The sequence below is a fragment of the Euprymna scolopes genome, chromosome 42, assembly GCF_053919585.1.
Source record: "Euprymna scolopes isolate OS-2025 chromosome 42, ASM5391958v1, whole genome shotgun sequence".
Lineage (NCBI taxonomy): Eukaryota > Metazoa > Mollusca > Cephalopoda > Sepiida > Sepiolidae > Euprymna > Euprymna scolopes.
In genome coordinates, this window is record NC_136523.1 from 45,356,976 (window position 1) to 45,370,774 (window position 13,799).

At 37.7% G+C, this 13,799-nt stretch overlaps 1 protein-coding gene and 58 non-coding genes across 60 annotated transcripts in view; 1 reads left to right on the plus strand and 58 right to left on the minus strand.

Moving 5' to 3' along the window:
- Nucleotides 1-13,799, plus strand: part of LOC145267073 (transmembrane protein 232-like) — a 288,020-nt gene that overhangs the window by 176,699 nt on the left and 97,522 nt on the right. The gene's annotated exons all lie outside the window — the stretch shown is intronic.
- Nucleotides 50-141, minus strand: Trnak-uuu (transfer RNA lysine (anticodon UUU)). Its single transcript is given in 2 exon segments — nucleotides 50-85; nucleotides 105-141. It is a non-coding gene; the product is annotated as a tRNA-Lys (tRNA).
- Trnak-uuu (transfer RNA lysine (anticodon UUU)) lies at nucleotides 280-371 on the minus strand. The gene is given in 2 exon segments: nucleotides 280-315; nucleotides 335-371. It is a non-coding gene; the product is annotated as a tRNA-Lys (tRNA).
- On the minus strand, nucleotides 510-601 carry Trnak-uuu (transfer RNA lysine (anticodon UUU)). Its single transcript is given in 2 exon segments — nucleotides 510-545; nucleotides 565-601. It is a non-coding gene; the product is annotated as a tRNA-Lys (tRNA).
- Nucleotides 740-831, minus strand: Trnak-uuu (transfer RNA lysine (anticodon UUU)). Its single transcript is given in 2 exon segments — nucleotides 740-775; nucleotides 795-831. It is a non-coding gene; the product is annotated as a tRNA-Lys (tRNA).
- Nucleotides 970-1,061, minus strand: Trnak-uuu (transfer RNA lysine (anticodon UUU)). The gene is given in 2 exon segments: nucleotides 970-1,005; nucleotides 1,025-1,061. It is a non-coding gene; the product is annotated as a tRNA-Lys (tRNA).
- On the minus strand, nucleotides 1,200-1,291 carry Trnak-uuu (transfer RNA lysine (anticodon UUU)). Its single transcript is given in 2 exon segments — nucleotides 1,200-1,235; nucleotides 1,255-1,291. It is a non-coding gene; the product is annotated as a tRNA-Lys (tRNA).
- Nucleotides 1,430-1,521, minus strand: Trnak-uuu (transfer RNA lysine (anticodon UUU)). The gene is given in 2 exon segments: nucleotides 1,430-1,465; nucleotides 1,485-1,521. It is a non-coding gene; the product is annotated as a tRNA-Lys (tRNA).
- On the minus strand, nucleotides 1,660-1,751 carry Trnak-uuu (transfer RNA lysine (anticodon UUU)). Its single transcript is given in 2 exon segments — nucleotides 1,660-1,695; nucleotides 1,715-1,751. It is a non-coding gene; the product is annotated as a tRNA-Lys (tRNA).
- On the minus strand, nucleotides 1,890-1,981 carry Trnak-uuu (transfer RNA lysine (anticodon UUU)). The gene is given in 2 exon segments: nucleotides 1,890-1,925; nucleotides 1,945-1,981. It is a non-coding gene; the product is annotated as a tRNA-Lys (tRNA).
- Nucleotides 2,120-2,211, minus strand: Trnak-uuu (transfer RNA lysine (anticodon UUU)). The gene is given in 2 exon segments: nucleotides 2,120-2,155; nucleotides 2,175-2,211. It is a non-coding gene; the product is annotated as a tRNA-Lys (tRNA).
- On the minus strand, nucleotides 2,350-2,441 carry Trnak-uuu (transfer RNA lysine (anticodon UUU)). The gene is given in 2 exon segments: nucleotides 2,350-2,385; nucleotides 2,405-2,441. It is a non-coding gene; the product is annotated as a tRNA-Lys (tRNA).
- Trnak-uuu (transfer RNA lysine (anticodon UUU)) lies at nucleotides 2,580-2,671 on the minus strand. Its single transcript is given in 2 exon segments — nucleotides 2,580-2,615; nucleotides 2,635-2,671. It is a non-coding gene; the product is annotated as a tRNA-Lys (tRNA).
- Trnak-uuu (transfer RNA lysine (anticodon UUU)) lies at nucleotides 2,810-2,901 on the minus strand. The gene is given in 2 exon segments: nucleotides 2,810-2,845; nucleotides 2,865-2,901. It is a non-coding gene; the product is annotated as a tRNA-Lys (tRNA).
- Nucleotides 3,040-3,131, minus strand: Trnak-uuu (transfer RNA lysine (anticodon UUU)). Its single transcript is given in 2 exon segments — nucleotides 3,040-3,075; nucleotides 3,095-3,131. It is a non-coding gene; the product is annotated as a tRNA-Lys (tRNA).
- Nucleotides 3,270-3,361, minus strand: Trnak-uuu (transfer RNA lysine (anticodon UUU)). The gene is given in 2 exon segments: nucleotides 3,270-3,305; nucleotides 3,325-3,361. It is a non-coding gene; the product is annotated as a tRNA-Lys (tRNA).
- Nucleotides 3,500-3,591, minus strand: Trnak-uuu (transfer RNA lysine (anticodon UUU)). The gene is given in 2 exon segments: nucleotides 3,500-3,535; nucleotides 3,555-3,591. It is a non-coding gene; the product is annotated as a tRNA-Lys (tRNA).
- Trnak-uuu (transfer RNA lysine (anticodon UUU)) lies at nucleotides 3,721-3,812 on the minus strand. The gene is given in 2 exon segments: nucleotides 3,721-3,756; nucleotides 3,776-3,812. It is a non-coding gene; the product is annotated as a tRNA-Lys (tRNA).
- Nucleotides 3,951-4,042, minus strand: Trnak-uuu (transfer RNA lysine (anticodon UUU)). The gene is given in 2 exon segments: nucleotides 3,951-3,986; nucleotides 4,006-4,042. It is a non-coding gene; the product is annotated as a tRNA-Lys (tRNA).
- Nucleotides 4,181-4,272, minus strand: Trnak-uuu (transfer RNA lysine (anticodon UUU)). The gene is given in 2 exon segments: nucleotides 4,181-4,216; nucleotides 4,236-4,272. It is a non-coding gene; the product is annotated as a tRNA-Lys (tRNA).
- On the minus strand, nucleotides 4,411-4,502 carry Trnak-uuu (transfer RNA lysine (anticodon UUU)). Its single transcript is given in 2 exon segments — nucleotides 4,411-4,446; nucleotides 4,466-4,502. It is a non-coding gene; the product is annotated as a tRNA-Lys (tRNA).
- Trnak-uuu (transfer RNA lysine (anticodon UUU)) lies at nucleotides 4,641-4,732 on the minus strand. The gene is given in 2 exon segments: nucleotides 4,641-4,676; nucleotides 4,696-4,732. It is a non-coding gene; the product is annotated as a tRNA-Lys (tRNA).
- Nucleotides 4,871-4,962, minus strand: Trnak-uuu (transfer RNA lysine (anticodon UUU)). The gene is given in 2 exon segments: nucleotides 4,871-4,906; nucleotides 4,926-4,962. It is a non-coding gene; the product is annotated as a tRNA-Lys (tRNA).
- Trnak-uuu (transfer RNA lysine (anticodon UUU)) lies at nucleotides 5,101-5,192 on the minus strand. Its single transcript is given in 2 exon segments — nucleotides 5,101-5,136; nucleotides 5,156-5,192. It is a non-coding gene; the product is annotated as a tRNA-Lys (tRNA).
- Trnak-uuu (transfer RNA lysine (anticodon UUU)) lies at nucleotides 5,330-5,421 on the minus strand. Its single transcript is given in 2 exon segments — nucleotides 5,330-5,365; nucleotides 5,385-5,421. It is a non-coding gene; the product is annotated as a tRNA-Lys (tRNA).
- Trnak-uuu (transfer RNA lysine (anticodon UUU)) lies at nucleotides 5,560-5,651 on the minus strand. Its single transcript is given in 2 exon segments — nucleotides 5,560-5,595; nucleotides 5,615-5,651. It is a non-coding gene; the product is annotated as a tRNA-Lys (tRNA).
- On the minus strand, nucleotides 5,790-5,881 carry Trnak-uuu (transfer RNA lysine (anticodon UUU)). The gene is given in 2 exon segments: nucleotides 5,790-5,825; nucleotides 5,845-5,881. It is a non-coding gene; the product is annotated as a tRNA-Lys (tRNA).
- On the minus strand, nucleotides 6,020-6,111 carry Trnak-uuu (transfer RNA lysine (anticodon UUU)). The gene is given in 2 exon segments: nucleotides 6,020-6,055; nucleotides 6,075-6,111. It is a non-coding gene; the product is annotated as a tRNA-Lys (tRNA).
- On the minus strand, nucleotides 6,250-6,341 carry Trnak-uuu (transfer RNA lysine (anticodon UUU)). The gene is given in 2 exon segments: nucleotides 6,250-6,285; nucleotides 6,305-6,341. It is a non-coding gene; the product is annotated as a tRNA-Lys (tRNA).
- Nucleotides 6,480-6,571, minus strand: Trnak-uuu (transfer RNA lysine (anticodon UUU)). The gene is given in 2 exon segments: nucleotides 6,480-6,515; nucleotides 6,535-6,571. It is a non-coding gene; the product is annotated as a tRNA-Lys (tRNA).
- On the minus strand, nucleotides 6,710-6,801 carry Trnak-uuu (transfer RNA lysine (anticodon UUU)). Its single transcript is given in 2 exon segments — nucleotides 6,710-6,745; nucleotides 6,765-6,801. It is a non-coding gene; the product is annotated as a tRNA-Lys (tRNA).
- Trnak-uuu (transfer RNA lysine (anticodon UUU)) lies at nucleotides 6,940-7,031 on the minus strand. Its single transcript is given in 2 exon segments — nucleotides 6,940-6,975; nucleotides 6,995-7,031. It is a non-coding gene; the product is annotated as a tRNA-Lys (tRNA).
- On the minus strand, nucleotides 7,170-7,261 carry Trnak-uuu (transfer RNA lysine (anticodon UUU)). The gene is given in 2 exon segments: nucleotides 7,170-7,205; nucleotides 7,225-7,261. It is a non-coding gene; the product is annotated as a tRNA-Lys (tRNA).
- Nucleotides 7,400-7,491, minus strand: Trnak-uuu (transfer RNA lysine (anticodon UUU)). The gene is given in 2 exon segments: nucleotides 7,400-7,435; nucleotides 7,455-7,491. It is a non-coding gene; the product is annotated as a tRNA-Lys (tRNA).
- On the minus strand, nucleotides 7,630-7,721 carry Trnak-uuu (transfer RNA lysine (anticodon UUU)). The gene is given in 2 exon segments: nucleotides 7,630-7,665; nucleotides 7,685-7,721. It is a non-coding gene; the product is annotated as a tRNA-Lys (tRNA).
- Nucleotides 7,860-7,951, minus strand: Trnak-uuu (transfer RNA lysine (anticodon UUU)). Its single transcript is given in 2 exon segments — nucleotides 7,860-7,895; nucleotides 7,915-7,951. It is a non-coding gene; the product is annotated as a tRNA-Lys (tRNA).
- On the minus strand, nucleotides 8,090-8,181 carry Trnak-uuu (transfer RNA lysine (anticodon UUU)). The gene is given in 2 exon segments: nucleotides 8,090-8,125; nucleotides 8,145-8,181. It is a non-coding gene; the product is annotated as a tRNA-Lys (tRNA).
- On the minus strand, nucleotides 8,320-8,411 carry Trnak-uuu (transfer RNA lysine (anticodon UUU)). Its single transcript is given in 2 exon segments — nucleotides 8,320-8,355; nucleotides 8,375-8,411. It is a non-coding gene; the product is annotated as a tRNA-Lys (tRNA).
- Trnak-uuu (transfer RNA lysine (anticodon UUU)) lies at nucleotides 8,550-8,641 on the minus strand. The gene is given in 2 exon segments: nucleotides 8,550-8,585; nucleotides 8,605-8,641. It is a non-coding gene; the product is annotated as a tRNA-Lys (tRNA).
- Nucleotides 8,780-8,871, minus strand: Trnak-uuu (transfer RNA lysine (anticodon UUU)). The gene is given in 2 exon segments: nucleotides 8,780-8,815; nucleotides 8,835-8,871. It is a non-coding gene; the product is annotated as a tRNA-Lys (tRNA).
- Nucleotides 9,010-9,101, minus strand: Trnak-uuu (transfer RNA lysine (anticodon UUU)). Its single transcript is given in 2 exon segments — nucleotides 9,010-9,045; nucleotides 9,065-9,101. It is a non-coding gene; the product is annotated as a tRNA-Lys (tRNA).
- Nucleotides 9,240-9,331, minus strand: Trnak-uuu (transfer RNA lysine (anticodon UUU)). Its single transcript is given in 2 exon segments — nucleotides 9,240-9,275; nucleotides 9,295-9,331. It is a non-coding gene; the product is annotated as a tRNA-Lys (tRNA).
- Trnak-uuu (transfer RNA lysine (anticodon UUU)) lies at nucleotides 9,470-9,561 on the minus strand. Its single transcript is given in 2 exon segments — nucleotides 9,470-9,505; nucleotides 9,525-9,561. It is a non-coding gene; the product is annotated as a tRNA-Lys (tRNA).
- On the minus strand, nucleotides 9,700-9,791 carry Trnak-uuu (transfer RNA lysine (anticodon UUU)). The gene is given in 2 exon segments: nucleotides 9,700-9,735; nucleotides 9,755-9,791. It is a non-coding gene; the product is annotated as a tRNA-Lys (tRNA).
- On the minus strand, nucleotides 9,930-10,021 carry Trnak-uuu (transfer RNA lysine (anticodon UUU)). The gene is given in 2 exon segments: nucleotides 9,930-9,965; nucleotides 9,985-10,021. It is a non-coding gene; the product is annotated as a tRNA-Lys (tRNA).
- Trnak-uuu (transfer RNA lysine (anticodon UUU)) lies at nucleotides 10,376-10,467 on the minus strand. The gene is given in 2 exon segments: nucleotides 10,376-10,411; nucleotides 10,431-10,467. It is a non-coding gene; the product is annotated as a tRNA-Lys (tRNA).
- Trnak-uuu (transfer RNA lysine (anticodon UUU)) lies at nucleotides 10,606-10,697 on the minus strand. The gene is given in 2 exon segments: nucleotides 10,606-10,641; nucleotides 10,661-10,697. It is a non-coding gene; the product is annotated as a tRNA-Lys (tRNA).
- Nucleotides 10,836-10,927, minus strand: Trnak-uuu (transfer RNA lysine (anticodon UUU)). Its single transcript is given in 2 exon segments — nucleotides 10,836-10,871; nucleotides 10,891-10,927. It is a non-coding gene; the product is annotated as a tRNA-Lys (tRNA).
- Trnak-uuu (transfer RNA lysine (anticodon UUU)) lies at nucleotides 11,066-11,157 on the minus strand. Its single transcript is given in 2 exon segments — nucleotides 11,066-11,101; nucleotides 11,121-11,157. It is a non-coding gene; the product is annotated as a tRNA-Lys (tRNA).
- Nucleotides 11,296-11,387, minus strand: Trnak-uuu (transfer RNA lysine (anticodon UUU)). Its single transcript is given in 2 exon segments — nucleotides 11,296-11,331; nucleotides 11,351-11,387. It is a non-coding gene; the product is annotated as a tRNA-Lys (tRNA).
- Nucleotides 11,526-11,617, minus strand: Trnak-uuu (transfer RNA lysine (anticodon UUU)). The gene is given in 2 exon segments: nucleotides 11,526-11,561; nucleotides 11,581-11,617. It is a non-coding gene; the product is annotated as a tRNA-Lys (tRNA).
- Nucleotides 11,756-11,847, minus strand: Trnak-uuu (transfer RNA lysine (anticodon UUU)). The gene is given in 2 exon segments: nucleotides 11,756-11,791; nucleotides 11,811-11,847. It is a non-coding gene; the product is annotated as a tRNA-Lys (tRNA).
- Trnak-uuu (transfer RNA lysine (anticodon UUU)) lies at nucleotides 11,977-12,068 on the minus strand. Its single transcript is given in 2 exon segments — nucleotides 11,977-12,012; nucleotides 12,032-12,068. It is a non-coding gene; the product is annotated as a tRNA-Lys (tRNA).
- Nucleotides 12,207-12,298, minus strand: Trnak-uuu (transfer RNA lysine (anticodon UUU)). The gene is given in 2 exon segments: nucleotides 12,207-12,242; nucleotides 12,262-12,298. It is a non-coding gene; the product is annotated as a tRNA-Lys (tRNA).
- Trnak-uuu (transfer RNA lysine (anticodon UUU)) lies at nucleotides 12,437-12,528 on the minus strand. Its single transcript is given in 2 exon segments — nucleotides 12,437-12,472; nucleotides 12,492-12,528. It is a non-coding gene; the product is annotated as a tRNA-Lys (tRNA).
- On the minus strand, nucleotides 12,667-12,758 carry Trnak-uuu (transfer RNA lysine (anticodon UUU)). The gene is given in 2 exon segments: nucleotides 12,667-12,702; nucleotides 12,722-12,758. It is a non-coding gene; the product is annotated as a tRNA-Lys (tRNA).
- Nucleotides 12,897-12,988, minus strand: Trnak-uuu (transfer RNA lysine (anticodon UUU)). Its single transcript is given in 2 exon segments — nucleotides 12,897-12,932; nucleotides 12,952-12,988. It is a non-coding gene; the product is annotated as a tRNA-Lys (tRNA).
- Trnak-uuu (transfer RNA lysine (anticodon UUU)) lies at nucleotides 13,127-13,218 on the minus strand. The gene is given in 2 exon segments: nucleotides 13,127-13,162; nucleotides 13,182-13,218. It is a non-coding gene; the product is annotated as a tRNA-Lys (tRNA).
- Trnak-uuu (transfer RNA lysine (anticodon UUU)) lies at nucleotides 13,573-13,664 on the minus strand. Its single transcript is given in 2 exon segments — nucleotides 13,573-13,608; nucleotides 13,628-13,664. It is a non-coding gene; the product is annotated as a tRNA-Lys (tRNA).

The following is a 13,799-nucleotide window of genomic DNA, read 5'->3' on the forward strand; positions in this document are numbered from 1 at the left end:
GATGTGAAGAAAAACAGACTGATAGTAAATAAAATACAAAAAAGTCAGTAGCCCACATGGGGACTTGAACCCCAGACCCTCAGATGACTTTATCCTAATGTTCTTAAAAGTCTGATGCTCTACCGACTGAGCTATGTAGGCCCACCATTATTCAGCACAATCCGGAACAATAACAACAAAAAACATGAAAAGAAAACATCAATCAATCATACATCAAGTCGTATATGTCGGATGTGATGAAAAACAGACTGATAGTAAATAAAATACAAAAAAGTCAGTAGCCCACATGGGGACTTGAACCCCAGACCTTCAGATGACTTTATCCCAATGTTCTTAAAAGTCTGATGCTCTACCGACTGAGCTATGTAGGCCAACCATTATTCACCACAATCTGGAACAATAACAACAAAAAACATGAAAAGAAAACATCAATCAATCATACATCAAGTCGTATATGTCGGATGTGAAGAAAAACAGACTGATATTAAATAAAATACAAAAAAGTCCGTAGCCCACATGAGGACTTGAACCCCAGACCCTCAGATGACTTTATCCTAATGTTCTTAAAAGTCTGATGCTCTACCGACTGAGCTATGTAGGCCCACCATTATTCAGCACAATCCGGAACAATAACAACAAAAAACATGAAAAGAAAACATCAATCAATCATACATCAAGTCGTATATGTCGGATGTGATGAAAAACAGACTGATAGTAAATAAAATACAAAAAAGTCAGTAGCCCACATGGGGACTTGAACCCCAGACCTTCAGATGACTTTATCCCAATGTTCTTAAAAGTCTGATGCTCTACCGACTGAGCTATGTAGGCCCACCATTATTCACCACAATCTGGAACAATAACAACAAAAAACATGAAAAGAAAACATCAATCAATCATACATCAAGTCGTATATGTCGGATGTGAAGAAAAACAGACTGATAGTAAATAAAATACAAAAAAGTCAGTAGCCCACATGGGGACTTGAACCCCAGACCCTCAGATGACTTGATCCTAATGTTCTTAAAAGTCTGATGCTCTACCGACTGAGCTATGTAGGCCCACCATTATTCAGCACAATCCGGAACAATAACAACAAAAAACATGAAAAGAAAACATCAATCAATCATACATCAAGTCGTATATGTCGGATGTGATGAAAAACAGACTGATAGTAAATAAAATACAAAAAAGTCAGTAGCCCACATGGGGACTTGAACCCCAGACCTTCAGATGACTTTATCCCAATGTTCTTAAAAGTCTGATGCTCTACCGACTGAGCTATGTAGGCCCACCATTATTCACCACAATCTGGAACAATAACAACAAAAAACATGAAAAGAAAACATCAATCAATCATACATCAAGTCGTATATGTCGGATGTGAAGAAAAACAGACTGATAGTAAATAAAATACAAAAAAGTCAGTAGCCCACATGGGGACTTGAACCCCAGACCCTCAGATGACTTGATCCTAATGTTCTTAAAAGTCTGATGCTCTACCGACTGAGCTATGTAGGCCCACCATTATTCAGCACAATCCGGAACAATAACAACAAAAAACATGAAAAGAAAACATCAATCAATCATACATCAAGTCGTATATGTCGGATGTGAAGAAAAACAGACTGATAGTAAATAAAATACAAAAAAGTCAGTAGCCCACATGGGGACTTGAACCCCAGACCCTCAGATGACTTTATCCTAATGTTCTTAAAAGTCTGATGCTCTACCGACTGAGCTATGTAGGCCCACCATTATTCAGCACAATCCGGAACAATAACAACAAAAAACATGAAAAGAAAACATCATTCAATCAGACATCAAGTCGTATATGTCGGATGTGATGAAAAACAGACTGATAGTAAATAAAATACAAAAAAGTCAGTAGCCCACATGGGGACTTGAACCCCAGACCTTCAGATGACTTTATCCCAATGTTCTTAAAAGTCTGATGCTCTACCGACTGAGCTATGTAGGCCAACCATTATTCACCACAATCTGGAACAATAACAACAAAAAACATGAAAAGAAAACATCAATCAATCATACATCAAGTCGTATATGTCGGATGTGAAGAAAAACAGACTGATATTAAATAAAATACAAAAAAGTCCGTAGCCCACATGAGGACTTGAACCCCAGACCCTCAGATGACTTTATCCTAATGTTCTTAAAAGTCTGATGCTCTACCGACTGAGCTATGTAGGCCCACCATTATTCAGCACAATCCGGAACAATAACAACAAAAAACATGAAAAGAAAACATCAATCAATCATACATCAAGTCGTATATGTCGGATGTGATGAAAAACAGACTGATAGTAAATAAAATACAAAAAAGTCAGTAGCCCACATGGGGACTTGAACCCCAGACCTTCAGATGACTTTATCCCAATGTTCTTAAAAGTCTGATGCTCTACCGACTGAGCTATGTAGGCCCACCATTATTCACCACAATCTGGAACAATAACAACAAAAAACATGAAAAGAAAACATCAATCAATCATACATCAAGTCGTATATGTCGGATGTGAAGAAAAACAGACTGATAGTAAATAAAATACAAAAAAGTCAGTAGCCCACATGGGGACTTGAACCCCAGACCCTCAGATGACTTTATCCTAATGTTCTTAAAAGTCTGATGCTCTACCGACTGAGCTATGTAGGCCCACCATTATTCAGCACAATCCGGAACAATAACAACAAAAAACGTGAAAAGAAAACATCAATCAATCATACATCAAGTCGTATATGTCGGATGTGAAGAAAAACAGACTGATAGTAAATAAAATACAAAAAAGTCAGTAGCCCACATGGGGACTTGAACCCCAGACCCTCAGATTACTTGATCCTAATGTTCTTAAAAGTCTGATGCTCTACCGACTGAGCTATGGAGGCCCACCATTATTCAGCACAATCCGGAACAATAACAACAAAAAACATGAAAAGAAAACATCAATCAATCATACATCAAGTCGTATATGTCGGATGTGAAGAAAAACAGACTGATAGTAAATAAAATACAAAAAAGTCAGTAGCCCACATGGGGACTTGAACCCCAGACCCTCAGATGACTTTATCCTAATGTTCTTAAAAGTCTGATGCTCTACCGACTGAGCTATGTAGGCCCACCATTATTCAGCACAATCCGGAACAATAACAACAAAAAACATGAAAAGAAAACATCAATCAATCATACATCAAGTCGTATATGTCGGATGTGATGAAAAACAGACTGATAGTAAATAAAATACAAAAAAGTCAGTAGCCCACATGGGGACTTGAACCCCAGACCTTCAGATGACTTTATCCCAATGTTCTTAAAAGTCTGATGCTCTACCGACTGAGCTATGTAGGCCCACCATTATTCACCACAATCTGGAACAATAACAACAAAAAACATGAAAAGAAAACATCAATCAATCATACATCAAGTCGTATATGTCGGATGTGAAGAAAAACAGACTGATAGTAAATAAAATACAAAAAAGTCAGTAGCCCACATGGGGACTTGAACCCCAGACCCTCAGATTACTTTATCCTAATGTTCTTAAAAGTCTGATGCTCTACCGACTGAGCTATGTAGGCCCACCATTATTCAGCACAATCCGGAACAATAACAACAAAAAACATTAAAAGAAAACATCAATCAATCAGACATCAAGTCGTATATGAGCAAAAACAGACTGATAGTAAATAAAATACAAAAGAGTCAGTAGCCCACATGGGGACTTGAACCCCAGACCCTCAGATGACTTTATCCTAATGTTCTTAAAAGTCTGATGCTCTACCGACTGAGCTATGTAGGCCCACCATTATTCAGCACAATCCGGAACAATAACAACAAAAAACGTGAAAAGAAAACATCAATCAATCATACATCAAGTCGTATATGTCGGATGTGAAGAAAAACAGACTGATAGTAAATAAAATACAAAAAAGTCAGTAGCCCACATGGGGACTTGAACCCCAGACCCTCAGATGACTTGATCCTAATGTTCTTAAAAGTCTGATGCTCTACCGACTGAGCTATGGAGGCCCACCATTATTCAGCACAATCTGGAACAATAACAACAAAAAACATGAAAAGAAAACATCAATCAATCATACATCAAGTCGTATATGTCGGATGTGAAGAAAAACAGACTGATATTAAATAAAATACAAAAAAGTCAGTAGCCCACATGAGGACTTGAACCCCAGACCCTCAGATGACTTTATCCTAATGTTCTTAAAAGTCTGATGCTCTACCGACTGAGCTATGTAGGCCCACCATTATTCAGCACAATCCGGAACAATAACAACAAAAAACATGAAAAGAAAACATCAATCAATCATACATCAAGTCGTATATGTCGGATGTGAAGAAAAACAGACTGATAGTAAATAAAATACAAAAAAGTCAGTAGCCCACATGGGGACTTAAACCCCAGACCCTCAGATGACTTTATCCTAATGTTCTTAAAAGTCTGATGCTCTACCGACTGAGCTATGTAGGCCCACCATTATTCACCACAATCTGGAACAATAACAACAAAAAACATGAAAAGAAAACATCAATCAATTAGACATCAAGTCGTATATGTCGGATGTGAAGAAAAACAGACTGATATTAAATAAAATACAAAAAAGTCAGTAGCCCACATGAGGACTTGAACCCCAGACCCTCAGATGACTTTATCCTAATGTTCTTAAAAGTCTGATGCTCTACCGACTGAGCTATGTAGGCCCACCATTATTCAGCACAATCCGGAACAATAACAACAAAAAACATGAAAAGAAAACATCAATCAATCATACATCAAGTCGTATATGTCGGATGTGAAGAAAAACAGACTGATAGTAAATAAAATACAAAAAAGTCAGTAGCCCACATGGGGACTTGAACCCCAGACCCTCAGATGACTTTATCCCAATGTTCTTAAAAGTCTGATGCTCTACCGACTGAGCTATGTAGGCCCACCATTATTCACCACAATCTGGAACAATAACAACAAAAAACATGAAAAGAAATCATCAATCAATCAAACATCAAGCCGTATATGTCGGATGTGATGAAAAACAGACTGATAGTAAATAAAATACAAAAAAGTCAGTAGCCCACATGGGGACTTGAACCCCAGACCCTCAGATGACTTTATCCCAATGTTCTTAAAAGTCTGAAGCTCTACCGACTGAGCTATGTAGGCCCACCATTATTCAGCACAATCCGGAACAATAACAACAAAAAACATAAAAAGAAAACATCAATCAATCAGACATCAAGTCGTATATGTCGGATGTGAAGAAAAACAGACTGATAGTAAATAAAATACAAAAAGTCAGTAGCCCACATGGGGACTTGAACCCCAGACCCTCAGATGACTTTATCCTAATGTTCTTAAAAGTCTGATGCTCTACCGACTGAGCTATGTAGGCCCACCATTATTCAGCACAATCCGGAACAATAACAACAAAAAACATGAAAAGAAAACATCAATCAATCATACATCAAGTCGTATATGTCGGATGTGATGAAAAACAGACTGATAGTAAATAAAATACAAAAAAGTCAGTAGCCCACATGGGGACTTGAACCCCAGACCTTCAGATGACTTTATCCCAATGTTCTTAAAAGTCTGATGCTCTACCGACTGAGCTATGTAGGCCAACCATTATTCACCACAATCCGGAACAATAACAACAAAAAACATGAAAAGAAAACATCAATCAATCATACATCAAGTCGTATATGTCGGATGTGATGAAAAACAGACTGATAGTAAATAAAATACAAAAAAGTCAGTAGCCCACATGGGGACTTGAACCCCAGACCCTCAGATGACTTTATCCTAATGTTCTTAAAAGTCTGATGCTCTACCGACTGAGCTATGTAGGCCCACCATTATTCAGCACAATCTGGAACAATAACAACAAAAAACATGAAAAGAAAACATCAATCAATCATACATCAAGTCGTATATGTCGGATGTGAAGAAAAACAGACTGATATTAAATAAAATACAAAAAAGTCAGTAGCCCACATGAGGACTTGAACCCCAGACCCTCAGATGACTTTATCCTAATGTTCTTAAAAGTCTGATGCTCTACCGACTGAGCTATGTAGGCCCACCATTATTCAGCACAATCCGGAACAATAACAACAAAAAACATGAAAAGAAAACATCAATCAATCATACATCAAGTCGTATATGTCGGATGTGAAGAAAAACAGACTGATAGTAAATAAAATACAAAAAAGTCAGTAGCCCACATGGGGACTTAAACCCCAGACCCTCAGATGACTTTATCCTAATGTTCTTAAAAGTCTGATGCTCTACCGACTGAGCTATGTAGGCCCACCATTATTCACCACAATCTGGAACAATAACAACAAAAAACATGAAAAGAAAACATCAATCAATTAGACATCAAGTCGTATATGTCGGATGTGAAGAAAAACAGACTGATATTAAATAAAATACAAAAAAGTCAGTAGCCCACATGAGGACTTGAACCCCAGACCCTCAGATGACTTTATCCTAATGTTCTTAAAAGTCTGATGCTCTACCGACTGAGCTATGTAGGCCCACCATTATTCAGCACAATCCGGAACAATAACAACAAAAAACATGAAAAGAAAACATCAATCAATCATACATCAAGTCGTATATGTCGGATGTGAAGAAAAACAGACTGATAGTAAATAAAATACAAAAAAGTCAGTAGCCCACATGGGGACTTGAACCCCAGACCCTCAGATGACTTTATCCTAATGTTCTTAAAAGTCTGATGCTCTACCGACTGAGCTATGTAGGCCCACCATTATTCACCACAATCTGGAACAATAACAACAAAAAACATGAAAAGAAATCATCAATCAATCAAACATCAAGCCGTATATGTCGGATGTGATGAAAAACAGACTGATAGTAAATAAAATACAAAAAAGTCAGTAGCCCACATGGGGACTTGAACCCCAGACCCTCAGATGACTTTATCCCAATGTTCTTAAAAGTCTGAAGCTCTACCGACTGAGCTATGTAGGCCCACCATTATTCAGCACAATCCGGAACAATAACAACAAAAAACATAAAAAGAAAACATCAATCAATCAGACATCAAGTCGTATATGTCGGATGTGAAGAAAAACAGACTGATATTAAATAAAATACAAAAAAGTCAGTAGCCTACATGAGGACTTGAACCCCAGACCCTCAGATGACTTTATCCTAATGTTCTTAAAAGTCTGATGCTCTACCGACTGAGCTATGTAGGCCCACCATTATTCAGCACAATCCGGAACAATAACAACAAAAAACATAAAAAGAAAACATCAATCAATCAGACATCAAGTCGTATATGTCGGATGTGAAGAAACACAGACTGATAGTAAATAAAATACAAAAGAGTCAGTAGCCCACATGGGGACTTGAACCCCAGACCCTCAGATGACTTTATCCTAATGTTCTTAAAAGTCTGATTCTCTACCGACTGAGCTATGTAGGCCCACCATTATTCAGCACAATCCGGAACAATAACCACAAAAAACATGAAAAGAAAACATCAATCAATCATACATCAAGTCGTATATGTCGGATGTGAAGAAAAACAGACTGATATTAAATAAAATACAAAAAAGTCAGTAGCCCACATGGGGACTTGAACCCCAGACCCTCAGATGACTTTATCCTAATGTTCTTAAAAGTCTGATGCTCTACCGACTGAGCTATGTAGGCCCACCATTATTCACCACAATCTGGAACAATAACAACAAAAAACATGAAAAGAAAACATCAATCAATCATACATCAAGTCGTATATGTCGGATGTGAAGAAAAACAGACTGATAGTACATAAAATACAAAAAAGTCAGTAGCCCACATGGGGACTTGAACCCCAGACCCTCAGATGACTTTATCCTAATGTTCTTAAAAGTCTGATGCTCTACCGACTGAGCTATGTAGGCCCACCATTATTCAGCACAATCCGGAACAATAACAACAAAAAACATGAAAAGAAAACATCAATCAATCAGACATCAAGTCGTATATGTCGGATGTGAAGAAAAACAGACTTATAGTAAATAAAATACAAAAAAGTCAGTAGCCCACATGGGGACTTGAACCCCAGACCCTCAGATGACTTTATCCTAATGTTCTTAAAAATCTGATGCTCTACCGACTGAGCTATGTAGGCCCACCATTATTCAGCACAATCCGGAACAATAACAACAAAAAACATGAAAAGAAAACATCAATCAATCAGACATCAAGTCGTATATGTCGGATGTGAAGAAAAACAGACTGATAGTAAATAAAATACAAAAGAGTCAGTAGCCCACATGGGGACTTGAACCCCAGACCCTCAGATGACTTTATCCTAATGTTCTTAAAAGTCTGATGCTCTACCGACTGAGCTATGTAGGCCCACCATTATTCAGCACAATCCGGAACAATAACAACAAAAAACATGAAAAGAAAACATCAATCAATCAGACATCAAGTCGTATATGTCGGATGTGAAGAAAAACAGACTGATAGTAAATAAAATAGAAAAGAGTCAGTAGCCCACATGGGGACTTGAACCCCAGACCCTCAGATTACTTTATCCTAATGTTCTTAAAAGTCTGATGCTCTACCGACTGAGCTATGTAGGCCCACCATTATTCAGCACAATCCGGAACAATAACAACAAAAAACATGAAAAGAAAACATCAATCAATCAGACATCAAGTCGTATATGTCGGATGTGAAGAAAAACAGACTGATAGTAAATAAAATACAAAAGAGTCAGTAGCCCACATGGGGACTTGAACCCCAGACCCCCAGATGACTTTATCCTAATGTTCTTAAAAGTCTGATGCTCTACCGACTGAGCTATGTAGGCCCACCATTATTCAGCACAATCCGGAACAATAACAACAAAAAACATGAAAAGAAAATCTCAATCAATCATACATCAAGCCGTATATGTCAGATGTGAATAAAAACACACTGATAGTAAATAACATGCAAAAAAGTCAGTAGCCCACATGGGGACTTGAACCCCAGACCCTCAGATGACTTTATCCTAATGTTCTTAAAAGTCTGATGCTCTACCGACTGAGCTATGTAGGCCCACCATTATTCAGCACAATCCGGAACAATAACAACAAAAAACATGCAAAGAAAACATCAATCAATCATACATCAAGTCGTATATGTCGGATGTGAAGAAAAACAGACTGATATTAAATAAAATACAAAAAAGTCAGTAGCCCACATGGGGACTTGAACCCCAGACCCTCAGATGACTTTATCCTAATGTTCTTAAAAGTCTGATGCTCTACCGACTGAGCTATGTAGGCCCACCATTATTCAGCACAATCCGGAACAATAACAACAAAAAACATGAAAAGAAAACATCAATCAATCAGACATCAAGTCGTGTATGTCGGATGTGAAGAAAAACAGACTGATAGTAAATAAAATACAAAAAAATCAGTAGCCCACATGGGGACTTGAACCCCAGACCCCCAGATGACTTTATCCTAATGTTCTTAAAAGTCTGATGCTCTACCGACTGAGCTATGTAGGCCCACCATTATTCAGCACAATCCGGAACAATAACAACAAAAAACATGAAAAGAAAACATCAATCAATCATACATCAAGCCGTATATGTCGGATGTGAATAAAAACAGACTGATAGTAAATAACATGCAAAAAAGTCAGTAGCCCACATGGGGACTTGAACCCCAGACCCTCAGATGACTTTATCCTAATGTTCTTAAAAGTCTGATGCTCTACCGACTGAGCTATGTAGGCCCACCATTATTCAGCACAATCCGGAACAATAACAACAAAAAACATGAAAAGAAAACATCAATCAATCAGACATCAAGTCGTATATGTCGGATGTGAAGAAAAACAGACTGATATTAAATAAAATACAAAAAAGTCAGTAGCCCACATGGGGACTTGAACCCCAGACCCTCAGATGACTTGATCCTAATGTTCTTAAAAGTCTGATGCTCTACCGACTGAGCTATGTAGGCCCACCATTATTCACCACAATCTGGAACAATAACAACACAAAACATGAAAAGAAAACATCAATCAATCAGACATCAAGTCGTATATGTCGGATGTGAAGAAAAACAGACTGATATTAAATAAAATACAAAAAAGTCAGTAGCCCACATGGGGACTTGAACCCCAGACCCTCAGATGACTTTATCCTAATGTTCTTAAAAGTCTGATGCTATGTAGGCCCACCATTATTCAGCACAATCCGGAACAATAACAACAAAAAACATGCAAAGAAAACATCAATCAATCAGACATCAAGTCGTATATGTCGGATGTGAAGAAAAACAGACTGATATTAAATAAAATACAAAAAAGTCAGTAGCCCACATGGGGACTTAAACCCCAGACCCTCAGATGACTTGATCCTAATGTTCTTAAAAGTCTGATGCTCTACCGACTGAGCTATGTAGGCCCACCATTATTCACCACAATCTGGAACAATAACAACAAAAAACATGAAAAGAAAACATCAATCAATCAGACATCAAGTCGTATATGTCGGATGTGAAGAAAAACAGACTGATATTAAATAAAATACAAAAAAGTCAGTAGCCCACATGGGGACTTGAACCCAAGACCCTCAGATGACTTTATCCTAATGTTCTTAAAAGTCTGATGCTCTACCGACTGAGCTATGTAGGCCCACCATTATTCAGCACAATCCGGAACAATAACAACAAAAAACATGAAAAGAAAACATCAATCAATCATACATCAAGTCGTATATGTCGGATGTGAAGAAAAACAGACTGATATTAAATAAAATACAAAAAAGTCAGTAGCCCACATGGGGACTTGAACCCCAGACCCTCAGATGACTTTATCCTAATGTTCTTAAAAGTCTGATGCTCTACCGACTGAGCTATGTAGGCCCACCATTATTCACCACAATCCGGAACAATAACAACAAAAAACATGCAAAGAAAACATCAATCAATCAGACATCAAGTCGTATATGTCGGATGTGAAGAAAAACAGACTGATATTAAATAAAATACAAAAAAGTCAGTAGCCCACATGGGGACTTGAACCCCAGACCCTCAGATGACTTGATCCTAATGTTCTTAAAAGTCTGATGCTCTACCGACTGAGCTATGTAGGCCCACCATTATTCAGCACAATCCGGAACAATAACAACAAAAAACATGAAAAGAAAACATCATTCAATCATACATCAAGTCGTATATGTCGGATGTGAAGAAAAACAGACTGATATTAAATAAAATACAAAATAGTCAGTAGCCCACATGGGGACTTGAACCCCAGACCCTCAGATGACTTTATCCTAATGTTCTTAAAAGTCTGATGCTCTACCGACTGGGCTATGTAGGCCCACCATTATTCAGCACAATCCGGAACAATAACAACAAAAAACATGAAAAGAAATCATCAATCAATCAAACATGAAGTCGAATATGTCGGATGTGATCAAAAACAGACTGATATTAAATAAAATACAAAAAAGTCAGTAGCCCACATGAGGACTGGAACCCCAGACCCTCAGATGACTTTATCCTAATGTTCTTAAAAGTCTGATGCTCTACCGACTGAGCTATGTAGGCCCACCATTATTCAGCACAATCCGGAACAATAACAACAAAAAACATGAAAAGAAAACATCAATCAATCATACATCAAGTCGTATATGTCGGATGTGAAGAAAAACAGACTGATAGTAAATAAAATACAAAAAAGTCAGTAGCCCACATGGGGACTTGAACCCCAGACCCTCAGATGACTTTATCCTAATGTTCTTAAAAGTCTGATGCTCTACCGACTGAGCTATGTCGGCCCACCATTATTCAGCACAATCCGGAACAATAACAACAAAAAACATGAAAAGAAAACATCAATCAATCAGACATCAAGTCGTATATGAAGAAAAACAGACTGATAGTAAATAAAATACAAAAAAGTCAGTAGCCCACATGGGGACTTGAACCCCAGACCCTCAGATGACTTTATCCTAATGTTCTTAAAAGTCTGATTCTCTACCGACTGAGCTATGTAGGCCCACCATTATTCAGCACAATCCGGAACAATAACCACAAAAAACATTAAAAGAAAACATCAATCAATCATACATCAAGTCGTATATGTCGGATGTGAAGAAAAACAGACTGATATTAAATAAAATACAAAAAAGTCAGTAGCCCACATGGGGACTTGAACCCCAGACCCTCAGATGACTTTATCCTAATGTTCTTAAAAGGCTGATGCTCTACCGACTGAGCTATGTAGGCCCACCATTATTCAGCACAATCATGAACAATAACAACAAAAAACATGAAAAGAAATCATCAATCAATCAAACATCAAGTCGTATATGTCGGATGTGAAGAAAAACAGACTGATATTAAATAAAATACAAAAAAGTCAGTAGCCCACATGGGGACTTGAACCCCAGACCCTCAGATGACTTTATCCTAATGTTCTTAAAAGTCTGATGCTCTACCGACTGAGCTATGTAGGCCCACCATTATTCAGCACAATCCGGAACAATAACAACAAAAAACATGAAAAGAAAACATCAATCAATCATACATCAAGTCGTATATGTCGGATGTGATGAACAACAGACTGATAGTAAATAAAATACAAAAAAGTCAGTAGCCCACATGGGGACTTGAACCCCAGACCCTCAGATGACTTTATCCTAATGTTCTTAAAAGTCTGATGCTCTACCGACTGAGCTATGTAGGCCCACCATTATTCAGCACAATCCGGAACAATAACAACAAAAAACATAAAAAGAAAACATCAATCAATCAGACATCAAGTCGTATATGTCAGATGTGAAGAAAAACAGACTGATAGTAAATAAAATACAAAAGAGTCAGTAGCCCACATGCGGACTTGAACCCCAGACCCTCAGATGACTTTATCCTAATGTTCTTAAAAGTCTGATGCTCTACCGACTGAGCTATGTAGGCCCACCATTATTCAGCACAATCCGGAACAATAACAACAAAAAACATGAAAAGAAAACATCAATCAATCAGACATCAAGTCGTATATGTCGGATGTGAAGAAAAACAGACTGATAGTAAATAAAATACAAAAAAGTCAGTAGCCCACATGGGGACTTGAACCCCAGACCCTCAGATGACTTTATCCTAATGTTCTTAAAAGTCTGATGCTCTACCGACTGAGCTATGTAGGCCCACCATTATTCACCACAATCTGGAACAATAACAATAAAAAACATGAAAAGAAAACATCAATGAATCAGACATCAAGTCGTATATGTCGGATGTGAAGAAAAACAGACTGATATTAAATAAAATACAAAAAAGTCAGTAGCCCACATGGGGACTTGAACCCCAGACCCTCAGATGACTTTATCCTAATGTTCTTAAAAGTCTGATGCTATGTAGGCCCACCATTAATCAGCACAATCCGGAACAATAACAACAAAAAACATGCAAAGAAAACATCAATCAATCAGACATCAAGTCGTATATGTCGGATGTGAAGAAAAACAGACTGATATTAAATAAAATACAAAAAAGTCAGTAGCCCACATGGGGACTTGAACCCCAGACCCTCAGATGACTTTATCCTAATGTTCTTAAAAGTCTGATGCTCTACCGACTGAGCTATGTAGGCCCACCATTATTCACCACAATCTGGAACAATAACAACAAAAAACATGAAAAGAAAACATCAATCAATCAGACATCAAGTCGTATATGTCGGATGTGAAGAAAAACAGACTGATATTAAATAAAATACAAAAAAGTC